Source organism: Callorhinus ursinus, unplaced genomic scaffold, assembly GCF_003265705.2.
Source record: "Callorhinus ursinus isolate GAN/ISIS: 27379988/994484 unplaced genomic scaffold, GSC_fseal_2.0 scaffold12, whole genome shotgun sequence".
NCBI lineage: Eukaryota > Metazoa > Chordata > Mammalia > Carnivora > Otariidae > Callorhinus > Callorhinus ursinus.
The window spans coordinates 34,352,398-34,366,145 of record NW_027397074.1 but is presented as its reverse complement, the minus strand read 5'-3'; the positions used below and the strand labels follow the sequence as shown (position 1 = coordinate 34,366,145).

Below are 13,748 nucleotides of genomic sequence, written 5' to 3'. Positions count from 1 at the left end.
ACTCGTTACTCTTCTTTTTTAAAAATTTTCTTGACTCTTTCACCATTCATTCTCTTTTATATTAAATCTAAAAATATTTTTCTAGTTCCATAAGAAGCTCCTCTTGAAATTTTGAAATAATTGTTTCATATGTATAAATTCATCTTAAAGGGACTAACATTTTAATGATCTATTTTCTCATCCATGAACATGGGATATTTCACTCTATATTCAAGTTATTGTTTATATCAATAATCCAAACAGATGTCCATGTGTTTAAAGGCTATTTGCACATGTTCTATGTTCTTTTCTGTTATTGTGGTTTTTTCCATCTTATTTTCTAATGGTCTCCTGCTGATTTGCCAAGGAGTGATTGCTTTTCCTATTTTATATCTATCTGATTTACTGAACTTTCTTAAGAAATCTAGTAACTTTTCAATTGATTATCTTGAATTTACTGGGTAGAATATTATCTCTCTTTTCCATACTGGAAACTTCAAGTTCTTCCACATATTCTGTGTTATTATCTGGAATACCTAGGAAAATTCTAAATGTTGTTGGAAATTGTGAGCATCCTTTGTCTGTTCTGGATTTTAATGTATGAGGACCCCAATAGAGTTTCTCTATTAAGAAAATGGCTGTTAATTTTAAGTAGGTTGATATTTTTGCACATAAATAAAATGTTTTTCATCCTAGTTTTTAAAAAAGATTGAAAAACAAGAATGGGGCTGACATCTACTAAAATGACTTTTAACAGCTGTGTTGAGATAATCAAACATTTTGTATGTTTGTTTTGGGTCTTTTGATAGGATATGTCACATGAAACCATTCCCAGTTATCAAACTCCATTTATTCAAAGGGATGTTTGCAAAGTTAAAACTCAATGAATCCCAGAATACATAACAATTTATTAAATCTCTTGTATAGAGATAATATCATATATTTTAAAAGTGAATTTTACCTAAATGTTTCTTGTCAGTTTTATTAAACAGCTCTTCAGTCATATTATAAACCTAGAAAACAAACAGTTTTTATTCTTTTTTTTAATATTAGGACTGAGCTTTCCCCTTTCATTTATTTATTTATTGCCTCAGGCTCCGAAATTGATATTTAGTTTGGAAATATTTTTCTCTTTTCAATTATATTTGGAAATTTTACTGTTTTACAAAATGACTTGCTAATGTTTTTCTTTCACATTGCTATTCCTTCTCATACTGGTTTCAGGAAATTATCTGTGGCCAGGGCTGTTTTTTATTTTGGTTAGCATGTGAGTCACGTCCTTCTATCTTCCTTCCTTCATTTAGTTTTAAACAAGCTTAAAAGGAAAGATCAAGGGATTGAGTTTATGCAGCAATGATAACAATTAAAAAAATAAATGTATAAATTTTGATAATAAAAAGAATCATTTAGCTAATAACTTTTTTTTTTACAAATGTATTACATGTAACCAAGGTATTTTGTAAGCAATCAGGGACTTAAAGATTATAATCTTTTAAAGTTGAAATTTGTGGGTTGTTAATACCACCTTTCTAGGGGCAGCCCAAATTTGTCACATTTTTCTTGGGGATCAGCTTTTGTGTCCCTTGGTGGGCATTCTGTACACACTCAGTGTAAGCAAATGAAAGGCAATATATGTTTTAGAAAGTCTCTTCACTAGACAGTATACCTATGATAACCCGAAGACTCCATAAATTTCTATAGAATACAAAATACAACTCTTTAATATAGACATTTGTACCATTATACATGGACCAAATTATCTAGAAGACATTCATTCCATAGGTGAACTGTATATATTAGTAGCTGGCATTGAACATGATATTGATTAAATCTATTGTAACTCTGGGGCTATGAAACAGTTAGGAGACTGAACAGTTACTTAAAAATGGGAAGTTAGTCATATCATGAGGAAAAGAAATTCAACATTGTTATTTATTTTTTACCAGATTAAAGTTTATACGTTGAAAATAAGAATAATAACAACTTCAGAGATACTGTGTCATCCAATAGAGTAAGAGAAGAAGACAAATATCTGCCACTTATATATGTAATTGGACAAGTTAACTTCACTCAACTTCATTTTTCTCATAGATAAAATAGAGGTAATAACCATCTCATAAAATTGTTTTAATTATTTCATGAGTATGTGTGGGTGTTTTTCTAGTCCTTTGGTGTTCAGAGAAGTTCTAGACCAGTGGTATAGGCTTTTACCTTTATTCCATTACATGGAACTGGTTTAGAAATACAAAATCTCAGTCCCACCTAGATTTACTGAATTAGACTCTGCATTTTAACAAGGCCTCCTAGAAAGTTTCTTTGTACATTAAGTATAAAAACACTGCCTAGTCAAGCATAGTCCGTGCATGGGGGTTGCACTCCATTAATATAGTTTTCTTCCTTTCAAATTAAATGAGTTTTACACATGAACTCGCCTCCCCTCCTGCATTTAACAACAACAACTATAATCACAAAAGATGAGATTGGTATATTCTCTCATTTGATCTTATTTCTCATCATCCTTTCATACTGAATATGTGTGATTCCCTTCTCTTTTTCATGATTTGTGCTTGCTTCTTGAATCAGGATGCTCAAATTGAGTTTTGAAGAAGACACCAAGACAAAATAAATGTGAATTGTAAAAGATCATAAATGCAGAATTGACCACTTCTATAGCTCTTGGGCCCACTACCAGTTGGAGGATAAAAACCTGAGTGTAGTTTAGAAGAGTATAGATTTAGGGCAGAAGGTATCTTTGGAGAAAGCTGTGTTGTGAACCATACTCCCTTAGAGGTAGAGTGCCTGCTCCCCTTCATCAAACCTGATGGGTACCTTTGAAGCTTGGTATGTGACTCCTACATTGGGGCTTTCTGTGGTCTGGTTCCAACCAGGTATATTTAGAGAGCAAAGTCATGCTAGCTGCTGTGTTAGTGAGGGTGCAAATAGAGGAAGCAATGTTGGGATTTTCCCATCAATACATAAATAGTTTGCTGGGGGCAAGGGATTTAAGTGTCTAAGGGTTTTAAGTGTTTCCCGTGGACCCAGAATAGTGCTGCAAAAGTGATTCTCCAAAAACAAAAACAAAAATAAAAGCAATGCTCCTATATCTCCCAATTTGTAACATTTGTCTATTTCTCTGGTGTAAATATAACCATTATGACTGATTTCAAGCCATCCACATGGCATCATTGAATGTGGAGCTGAAAGAATATGAGCACAGTCTACTCTTGCAAGCTTGTAGGAGCTGGCTCTCCAGCATACCCACTAAAGATAAAGTGAGAGAGATGGTGGTGAGGGGGACCAACTGGGGAGCGCAGCATCAGTAAGATGGAGAATTCACAACATTTGGAGTAATGGTATACCTTCTCAGAGCAAAGAAACTACAGTTGAAGCAGCTAATCAGAGACTCTATAGAGACTCCATCAAAATGCATTTTAACAGAGTCAGCTTTAAAATTTTGCCAGTCCTGATGGTGTGAAGCCTGATAAAAACAAGAGGGTCCAGTATAATCTTACCTGTTCTCTTTCCTTACCACCAACCACTGGAAGAGGCAAAAACAGGCCAGTGAACTGGGGGAAGCAGGCTCACGCTGGTGGAGGAAGGAAGAATTATTGTTAAATCCAGTTCAAAATTTTGATTACTCTCTTGGACTAGACATTCTAATTACTAAATTGAATTTTTGTTTGTGTTAAAGTGACCATAGGACTGTTTATTATCTAAGAGTGAGCCTCATCTGGTGCTGGAGGAAACCACCAGTATTGAATAAAGTTTAGAGGATAATTGTGGGAATAAAAACAAATTTCTATTTCAATTAAGTCATGAATTATGCTAGTTCAATAAACTAGCTACACACATATACCTTCAAGTTCTACCTTGTAGATCAAGACTTAACCCATAGGTCAAACTTCATGTAATACTGAATATTCCCTGACATTGCCTTAACTATCCAGCTGTGTTTTGTAGCATATTGTATAGTAAATCTTTAATATGCTCTTCTGAACTCTTGATTTTTTACAATTTCTGAATGAATGTTGTCCTCCTAAGATTAAATAATCATTTCTTCTTTGTAACTTTCCCTCCTCTAGTAAAACCTTCTAACACTCCTTTCCTGGTAAAGGGTGTGTGGTTGGCTAACTGCTTGTTAAAAGAATGGAATTAAATTTTATTTTCCATGAATTTTTTTTTTTGGTTACTAAGCAAAAATGATTAAAAATTCACATAAAAAGGAAAAATATAAATTGGTTACATAAAAAGCAGCATTTGGCCCTTAACACGGGGCATATTATAGGGAAAAAATAAGCCCTTTTAAAATTCTCTTTTTGTGTTCTTGTAAAATGGCATATTTGCAATGGACATGGCTACTGAAAATATAATTTAGAAATTAATACTTTTTAGGTTTATAAATTTTAACATTGGATTTGAATGATATCTGGTTTCATCCTGTCCTCCAAATGAACAAGGAAGTTTCAGGTCCAAAATGGTGGGAAGTAAGGTGTATAGTAAAAAGACATTTTATGCTATGTCCCAAATATATTTAACAATATTTAATATTCGAGATTTAATATTCTTTTACCAAATTTGTATTTATTTTATTTTTTTTAAAGATTTTATTTATTTGACAGAGCGCAAGCCGGGGGAGTGGCAGGCAGAGGGAGAGGGAGAAGCAGGCTCCCCACTGAGCCAAGGAGCCTGACATGGGGCTCAGTCTCAGGGCTCTGGGATCATGACCCGAGCCAAAAGCAGCCAGCCACCCAGCCTACTGAGCCACCCAGGTGCCCCAATTTGTATTTATTTTAAATATTATGATATAAAATGTTAGAGTTTCTTAAAGGTATGACAGGTCAATTTGCCTTCACCATAGTACTAAGAGTAGTGCTCTGTGCCTAGCCTTCCATAGTAGGTGCTCTACAATGTTGGATATTCTCTTACCTTTGCCATAAATTTAATAAAATGACTTTTCTATATTATATATAATTTATAATAGATATAATATCTATATTTCTCTATATATCTATACCTCCCAACATCAACATAATGCCTGTCTCCAGAATTCTTAGAGAACTAGAAATGTTACTTCAATGCTCTGTGAATAGGAGGTTAGATCCCAAGAACTTTGTTCAGGGAAATTTATTTGTACCAGGGTTCAGGGAAAAAGGCAGACAATCACTGTACTGAAGGGAGAGCAGGAAAGAATTTGTTACTTCTTCAGAGAAGGAAAGAGGAGACAAGAGACCTTATACAATGAAGGCTAGAGGGAATCAACAAGTTGAAGAGAATCAAGATTACATAAAGTGTAGGGCTCCTGGGTGGCTCAGTTGGTTAAGCGACTGCCTTCGGCTCAGGTCATGATGCTGGAGTCCTGGGATCGAGTCCCACATTGGGCTTCCTGCTCAACAGGGAGTCTGCTTCTCCCTCTGATCCTCTTCCCTCTCGTGCTCTCTATCTCTCATTCTCTCTCTCTCAAATAAATAAATAAAATCTTAAAAAAAAAAAGATTACGTAAAGTGCAAAGTCATTGCAATCCCTGGCAGAGATACAATCAAAGGGAATTTTAATGCAGATGACACTTATTATTTAATTTCAAGTTGATTTTGTGGCTGGAACATAAATTCTTGTCTGCTTTCTGTTTCAGAAATCATTTAGCAGGCTATTATGTCTTCGAATTCTTATTGTGTTGGATTATTTACTTTTATAGAAATTAAAGTTGTACTTCAAGTTTGGGTTGGGACTAAAGAGAAATAGGAAGTGTAAAAGCAGAATTCTAGATCTATAAAATGAAGATCTTCATCCTCTCTCCCCACGGCTTATTAAATTTTTTGAGAATATGGGGAAGATTTTTTATTTCCAAAATACATGGACTTGGTAGTGGTAAGTCAAATTAATGGGGTGTTGTGCAGCAGACAATCTCCTATTATTTCCTATGTTTATGTTTTGGTTTGTGTCTTCACAGTTCTTCCCTTTGAGGGAGACATCTAACAGACTTGTAAATCCCATGCATACATCACAGCAACCATTTTCTTAACCACTTTTGAGGTCAAAGCATTTGGAATTAGGAAACAGTTTTCTTGGGAAGAGCTTAGGCCAGATATCTTGAGTCTTCAATTAGAATGAGAAAATCTTGGAGTAGCAAATTAATAGCAATAAATAACTATAAATCAGCTGCCCATGTTAGCAGTGTGACAGTACCTATATCTGGATCTGAACTGTGCAGCATCAGTATCTTCACACATACAAAAATTAGGAATCAATGAGCTGGAAAACCCTAGTGCTATTATGCAAGTCCAACAAAGTTAAGTTGCTCTGAAATATTAAAATTATGTACTATGAAGGAAAAAAGGCAGTATTTTTTTTCTTGTAGCATTTTATTTTAAGTACTTTATTTTAAACTTCATTATTTTAAGGGTAAAAAAATGAAGTTCCTAGATTAAGTTTGCTTCTTTTCTACCTTCCTCAAAACTTTTCTTTTTCTTTTACATATATCTGTATTTTCACTTTGACATAGTCAATGCCATCCAGTAGAGGTCAGAAGAAATAAGTTAACTGGAAATATGGTATGGATAATTGCCTCTCTCAGGTGTTTAGTGACTATACTTATGAAAGAATAATAATTTGAGTACTTATATAGTAAAGAAATCTCAACTCACAAAATTATAAAAAAAATGTTAAAATCCCTCTACATGGAAAAAGATAAAAAGAGTCCACAAAAGAGAAGCAGAGCAGTAAATTGGTTACCTTAAATTTGGGGTGGAATTACCCTCGAACTCTTTTAATTTGGTTTTCAGGAAATCAAACTTAAGGAAACCACATGTGTTATATAAGGAAGTTTTAAGTAGGTCAAAAATTAACTAATACTGTACAATTTATTCCTTACTCGGTTTTGCTGCATTTTTACAGTATTAAAATTAGAATCAACATTTTTATTTTGAACAAGAGTTAAATTTTAATCTTTTATATTTGACTCTGGAATTTTTAAATAAAAAGATCAGGTAAATTTCCTATATTACTTTTAGAGTTTATTATTTTTAAAAAATATTTTAATACTCCTTTTCTGGTAATTGATATCAGTAAGGATGTAGAAAAATTGATTGGCATTAACAGCCAGCTAGACTTAATTAACATGTATAGAGCATTCCATCAGACAGCAGCAGATTATATATACTTTTCATGTGCCCATGCATCATTTACTAAGATGTACTGTATGTTGGATTATAAAATATGTCCTGACATATATATAAAATATTTGGAAAATATATGTAAGTGTTGAAATCATGCAGTTTGTTCTCTGATTACAGCAATTCAGCTGAAACAAAAAGCCAAAAGATAAACTGAAATATCTTCAAATATTTGGAAATTGAACAATATTTTTCATAAAAAACACAAGACCAATGGAAAAAAATCACTAGTAGCTTTAGAAAGTTCTTGAAATGAGATGAAACAAAAAACATATTGAAGTGTGGACTATAGCTAAAGCAGTGATTAGAAGAAAATTTATAGTTTTAAATGCTTATTAGAATTAGAAGGAATTGTAAATTAAATTCTCTGTCCCCCTTTAATAGTCTATAAAGGGAAGAGCTACTTAAACTCAAAGTAAGTAAAAGAAGGAAATAATAAAGAGCAAAATCAGTTCATTTGAAATCAGGAAAACAAGAGAGAAAATAATGAAACAAAACATCCTTTTTAGAGATCAATAAATTAAAAATTTCTGGGAAGTTGGATAAAGAAAACAAAAGTATATAAACTACTAATATCAGAAATTTTAAAAAAGAGAATCACTACAGAGCCTACAGATATATGAAAGAAAAATGAGAGAAAGCACTATCTTTATACCATAACCAAAGAGATACAAGAAAAAAAACCCCCATAAAACAATAGGCCAATAGTCCTTATGAATATAAATGCAAAAACTTGTAGAGAATCCAGCAATATGTAGATGGTATAATACTTTTTGACCACATAGGTTTTATCTCAGAAATTCAATATTGGTTTCACATTTGAAAATCAATCAAAGCAGTTCACATAATTAACAGAATAATGATGAAAAAACCCCTAAGACCATCTCAATCGATGCAGAGAAGGCACTTGATAAAATTTAACACTTATTTGTTACAAAAACACACAGCAAATTAATAATTAAAGGAAACTTCATCACCTGATAAAAGGGGAAAACCTATAGTTAACGTAACTTTTAGAGGTGAAAGGCCAAATGCTTAAACCTTCATGATCATAAAAAAAGCAAACATGCCAACCCTGAACACTTCAAAATTTTTCTGAAGGTCTTGTGCAATCAATGTAATAAGGCAAAACTAACAAAACAAAACAAAACAAAAAAACTCAGCTTGGAAAAAAAAGTAAAACTTTTCATTTGTTAATAATATCACCAAATATGTAGAAAATCCAATGCAATATACAAAACTGCTAATACCAGTAAACAAGTTTAGATAACTATAAACCACAGTGGCAACTTAATCAGAACTGTGATTTCAAAATAGAAATACCAGAATTGAGTTTATTTGGATGTTGGTTATCCGAATGCTACTTGTCCTTCAATTGAGTATCTATTTTTGACTATACCATATCCCATGAGCACACCACAATTAAATTAATTTTATCTCTGTATAAAAGCTAAACAACCTGACTTACATCCATGTGTATGTAGATTGTTATCTGACAAAAATATTTGGTCAATGAGATGATAAATACATTTGGATTTATGAAATTTAGTCCATGTAATACTTCTAATCCCATTCCTGGTTGTTAATTTATATTTATATTTTGAGGGAGACTGCAAAGGAGATATTATTCATTTGGGTAGAATTATTTTCTGATAGTGAAGGCTGTCATTTTCTTGCTTTTTGAAATATAGCACAAGCATTATCTTATACCTAAGAATCTTCATATTGGTATTAAGAATCAACATATTGGTATTATTTTTCACTAAGAATCAACATATTGGTATTATTTTTCACTAAGTGCATTGGTACTTACTATTTTGGCCAATATCCCATCTTGATGGGATATTGAAGAATCAACATATTGGTATTATTTTTCACTAAGTGCATTGGTACTTACTATTTTGGCCAATATCCCATCTTGAAGTTAATAATACATTTCAAACATACAATTTGGGGAACATAGCATGGTATTAACATAACCAACAGAAAAATGCCTTAATTGCTTGGTTGCACTGATATTTGTTTATTTCCATCATAACTCAAATCTGACATTTTCAGAGACTAAACTCCAAACATCTGTGGACATTCCCTACATCTATTTCTGAAAATAATCACTGTGCATCTATAGTTTACAACTATTGGCATAGAATCTGATTCTTCCAGTATTTATATCTTGTAGTTCTGCCAAGCTGCCTCAGAGTACATGAATCGTCAGTATATTTGAAGGGATAAAGAACTAAAGGAGAGAGTTAATGGTTAGAAATCGGTAGAAAGTTAAAAGCTTTCTTGTTGGAATGAGATGAAGGATTTTAGAACCTAGCAACAAAAAATGAGTCAGGTTGGTGCTATGTCATTTAATTGTTCCTATCCTGTTGTAGAATGTGTACCCATAAAAATATGAGTCCAGCTTAAAGGTGAAGAATGGAGAGTATGGTGGCAGTTTATAAATATTCAAAGGGTATACATGTCACGAAAAGGTGGTCTTTAACAGAAAACATGAAAAAATGTTTCCGGAACTTGAAGCGGAGCCATACATTTAAGGTAAATGAAAGTGTAGTTCAAGTATTTAGAAAAGTTGTTTCATGAATAATCATGTCTTAATCATTTTGATTTCAAATGCAACAACAATATATGAAAGAATATGGTGTTTTCCCTTGTGTACACCCCACATCTCTTCTTACTCTTTAAATTTTAAAAAGCTCTGGCCCATTTAGAGGTGTAACAGCAAAGTGAAAGACACTTGAGTCGCACAAAGCTACACGGTAACAGTCACAAAATATTCCCTATGAATAGAAAAGTTGGAAATACAGTTCTAGCACTGTTGTCAATAAAACACTGGGATGTTTATGGAGGGGGAGAGTGGCATTTTAAAAAGCTTCATAACTAGATAAAGCTGCCTGTTCTTTCTCCTCTGACATGGCTTATCTCAAAAAAGCATAGAGCAAGCAAATGAGCTGCCAAAGTAAAAATACTGCAAGATCTTAAGGTGTGTCTCCCTAGAAGCTGTTTTGTCCTTCCCACAGTTATGTCACATTGGAAATCATCTTAACAGTCAATGGTGGTTCCAAGCTCCATTAGCTGTTCTAACCTGAGCAGTCAGATTAAAGAGGAAGCCCCCATCATTCATTGTCAATTCAGCCATATCTGGATTTTGTAGCTGTATTCAAACTACTTTCTTGAACTACTGCTCTTTAACTACTCTCCTGAACTTGAAGTTAAAATGCACTTGATATGCAAAAAACATTTTGTACATTACTTTAGAAGAATGTCTATGCCCTGAATTTATTAACTATGAAGGGGTAGGCCTCTTTTTTCAATATCATCTTCTATAATTTCTTTCTTATGAAATCATCTGGTTTGCAGTGTGTTTCAGATACCATGAAATGATAATCGTGCCAGTACATGGAGTCTAGAGAGTTTAGAGTTAATATTTTAAACTCTTTAATATTTTGGTGACAAATATTTACAAATCACCCAATATTTCTGAATCACAAATCTATCTGATCATAAAAACATACAAAGCAATTTTGTAACTGGAGGGTAAAGACACAGTTTTTCCAAATTAGGGACACACAAATGACTGCTGGCAAGTCCAATCTGGTCTGCAAGGTTGGTAATAAAATTCTCCTGGCACACAGCCATGCCCATTCGTCTAGGTATTGTCTATGGCTGCTTTCATGCTACAGTGGTGAAATTGAGTAGTTGCAACAGAGACTGTATTGTCTGCAAAGCCTAAAATATTATGTGCCCTTTTACAGAGAAAAAATTTGCCAACTTCTGCTCCAAAACAACATTAGAGTACTAGTTCTTTAAGTTATAAGCTAAAGAGGAAAGTGAATTTAAAGCGATCTTTAAAATTTGCTGTCTGGATTCCATTGCTGCCTGGGACCCTTTCTTTCGTTGGTTTTGAAATGCAAATTTTGCAGCTGTATAAAGAGTTGGATCTTACATTAAGCTGTCATAACTTAGTCCATATTCAAATTCTGTTCTCGTAATCAAGGCTAAAGGTGGTTAAGTGAAAGCCGAAGGCAGTCTTATCAGAGTTCTTATGGTTAAGAGTATAGTCACAGGGGACTTGAACCTAAAACCTGCTGGATCCTAAACATTGATGAGAGGGCAGAAACCTCTCTCAACAAGTCTCAAGGGAATCCACCAAACATGCAAAGGTAGTTTGCTGAGAGTGTTTTGATCTATCACAGCCATCCCAACCCTTAAAACCTAGGCATTCTAGTTATGTTCATATAAACTTGGAGGTGGCTTTAGTGCTGTTCAGACTGAGTGAGAAATAGTCACTTTAACTGTGGGCTGAGAAATCTATCAATGGTGACAGTAAGCAAAGACAAGTTCACTATAAAGCCCTTCATGACCCATTTTTCTTGATTGAAAATATAAATGAGGTTTCTATTAGTTATCATTCCAACTGTTATAGTTCTAAGTCTCACTGGTTCAATGTTTTTCTAGTTAATTCACAGTAACCCCTAGGAAAATGACCCATAGTAGAACAATCCTCTAAAACCCCAATCATTTGTGTACTTTTGGGAAATAGCGTTAAAAATTCTATTCCGATTTTTTGAAAGAAGTCATGTTTAGGTTGGTGCCTAATATACACAGAATTTATAAGATTTTTGAATTGATATCAGACATCAAAATAATCTTCATACACTTTTTAAGAGGAGTATGACTGTGAGGACCCACAGAGACCAAAAAATGGGAACCAAAGTAGAAAATTCAGTTTCAAAATGAATGGGAGCTTAGTAACTTGCAGCACTTTCTGCAAGACATTTTGTAGTGAAGTACATGACCCAACTACAGCAAGCTCATAGGACGCTCTCATATACAGGTTTTTTATTTGTATGATTCATGATTTTATTTTATCCTTTCAATGTTGCTTTTTTATTAAAAAAAACTTCTACATATACTTTTTGCTATTGTATTTCATACACTCTCATAAGCTGCCTATAATTTTGGAGAAAGGGTGAGAAATTAATTCTTAAATGAAGTAAAAATCATTTTAAAAATAGCTATCCCAGTTGGCCAGGTTTTTCACTCATAAAGCCAGGAAAGTGAAGAAACTCAAAACTAAGATATAAAAGAATTAATTTTCTACTGGCAAATGGTTTTAGGTAGGTTAATATGATAGGCCGCATCACAAATTTCTCTATGGTATAGACAATGGAAATGCCATGTAAGAATACTGAGCACTCATCATACACCAAACATCTAATAGATGCCTCACATATATGATCTTAGTGAATTGTTCCAAGAACATGATTATTATTCCAATATTATGGTGGAGAAATTGAGGCTTGCCGCAGTTAAGTAATACCATAAAAAGCTGAGGAGTAGGGTCCACTTTCCAAAGTTTTTAGAGAGGTTGTAGCTCTATGTTGGTAGCTATGGCTTAAATTCCTCCACATTCACTCCAGCATTCAGGAGATCTGGGTTTCTTAAAATCATGGTAAGGTATCCTGACAAATTCCTAGTGGGAGCATCCCTTGCTTCCTAAACCAACAGGTTTATTATGGACATTATAATTATTTTACTTAAAAGTTTTGCATATAAATTTACAAGTGAGATAGAGCTACAGTTTTTATTAATTTCTAACAGGTTTAGTATTAAAATAATGTCTTTATCAAATTATTGGGGAACATTTCAATTTTTATGGTCTGTAGTGATATAAACATAGACATTGAATTCTGTTTTTATTTTTTTTAATTTTTAAAAAATTTTTAAAAATTGTATTTATTTGAGAGAGAGCAAGAGAGCAATTTGAGAGAGGGAGAGCGAGCGCCTGTGGAGGAGAGCAGGGGAAGGGGCAAAGAGGGAGGGAGAAGGGGGGAGGAGAGGATCCTAAGACTCTGCCCTGGGCCTGACTCAGGGCTCGATCTCATGACCCTGAGATCATGACCTGAGCTGAATCCAAGAGCTGGATGCTCAACGGACTGAGCCGCCCCGTGTTTGGAACTAAATCATAAAACCAAGTGATCCTGATATATTTTTAGTAAAGGAACTTTAACAAGTATTGCAACATCTTCTTTGGTAATGGTATATTCGTATGTTCTACTCTTGGGTTCAAATTTGTAATTTATATTTTTAGGGAGATATATTGAAAATAATACAGTATGACTAAATAACTTTCATTCCAATAATTTTCATATCAGGAAGCCTCTCAATATAGTTCTTGCATTAAGCAATTTAAAGAATAAAAATTCAAATGTCATGGAGTAAATAATTGTGAAAGTAGCTGTCAGTTGTACTTTAATACCTGTTCTCTACATGTTTGATGGTAATAAAAATCCCAATTTTAACTGAATATGTGGCCCAGAATAAAGAATATATTTCTGACTTCCGGTTTCTGGTTTCACATGTGAGGAACTTGGCAGTTGCTGCTCCATCCTGACAAGTGACAGGCTGAAAAATTAATAACTGTACTTGAATCCATAAGAGACAGGAGGCCACAGGGTACAGTACACCGGGGCCCCTGAGATTGGAGAGACAGGGGAGTAAGGGTGCTGCCACTCACCTGAGCAGACTCACAAGCAGAACGGCTGTAGGAACCAGTGCTGAGCTGTAGTAGAAGAATTGCTAGAGGTTCAGTGA

The 13,748-nt window shown here is 33.8% G+C and overlaps 1 long non-coding RNA gene across 1 annotated transcript in view; it reads left to right on the top strand.

Annotated features, from left to right (window-relative positions):
• The window catches only part of LOC141373867 (uncharacterized), a 420,551-nt gene that overhangs the window by 42,446 nt on the left and 364,357 nt on the right, over positions 1-13,748 (top strand). The window contains exon 2 of the long non-coding RNA XR_012380242.1: positions 7,269-7,517. This is a non-coding gene — a long non-coding RNA (uncharacterized lncRNA). The remainder of the gene's footprint in view (positions 1-7,268; positions 7,518-13,748) is intronic.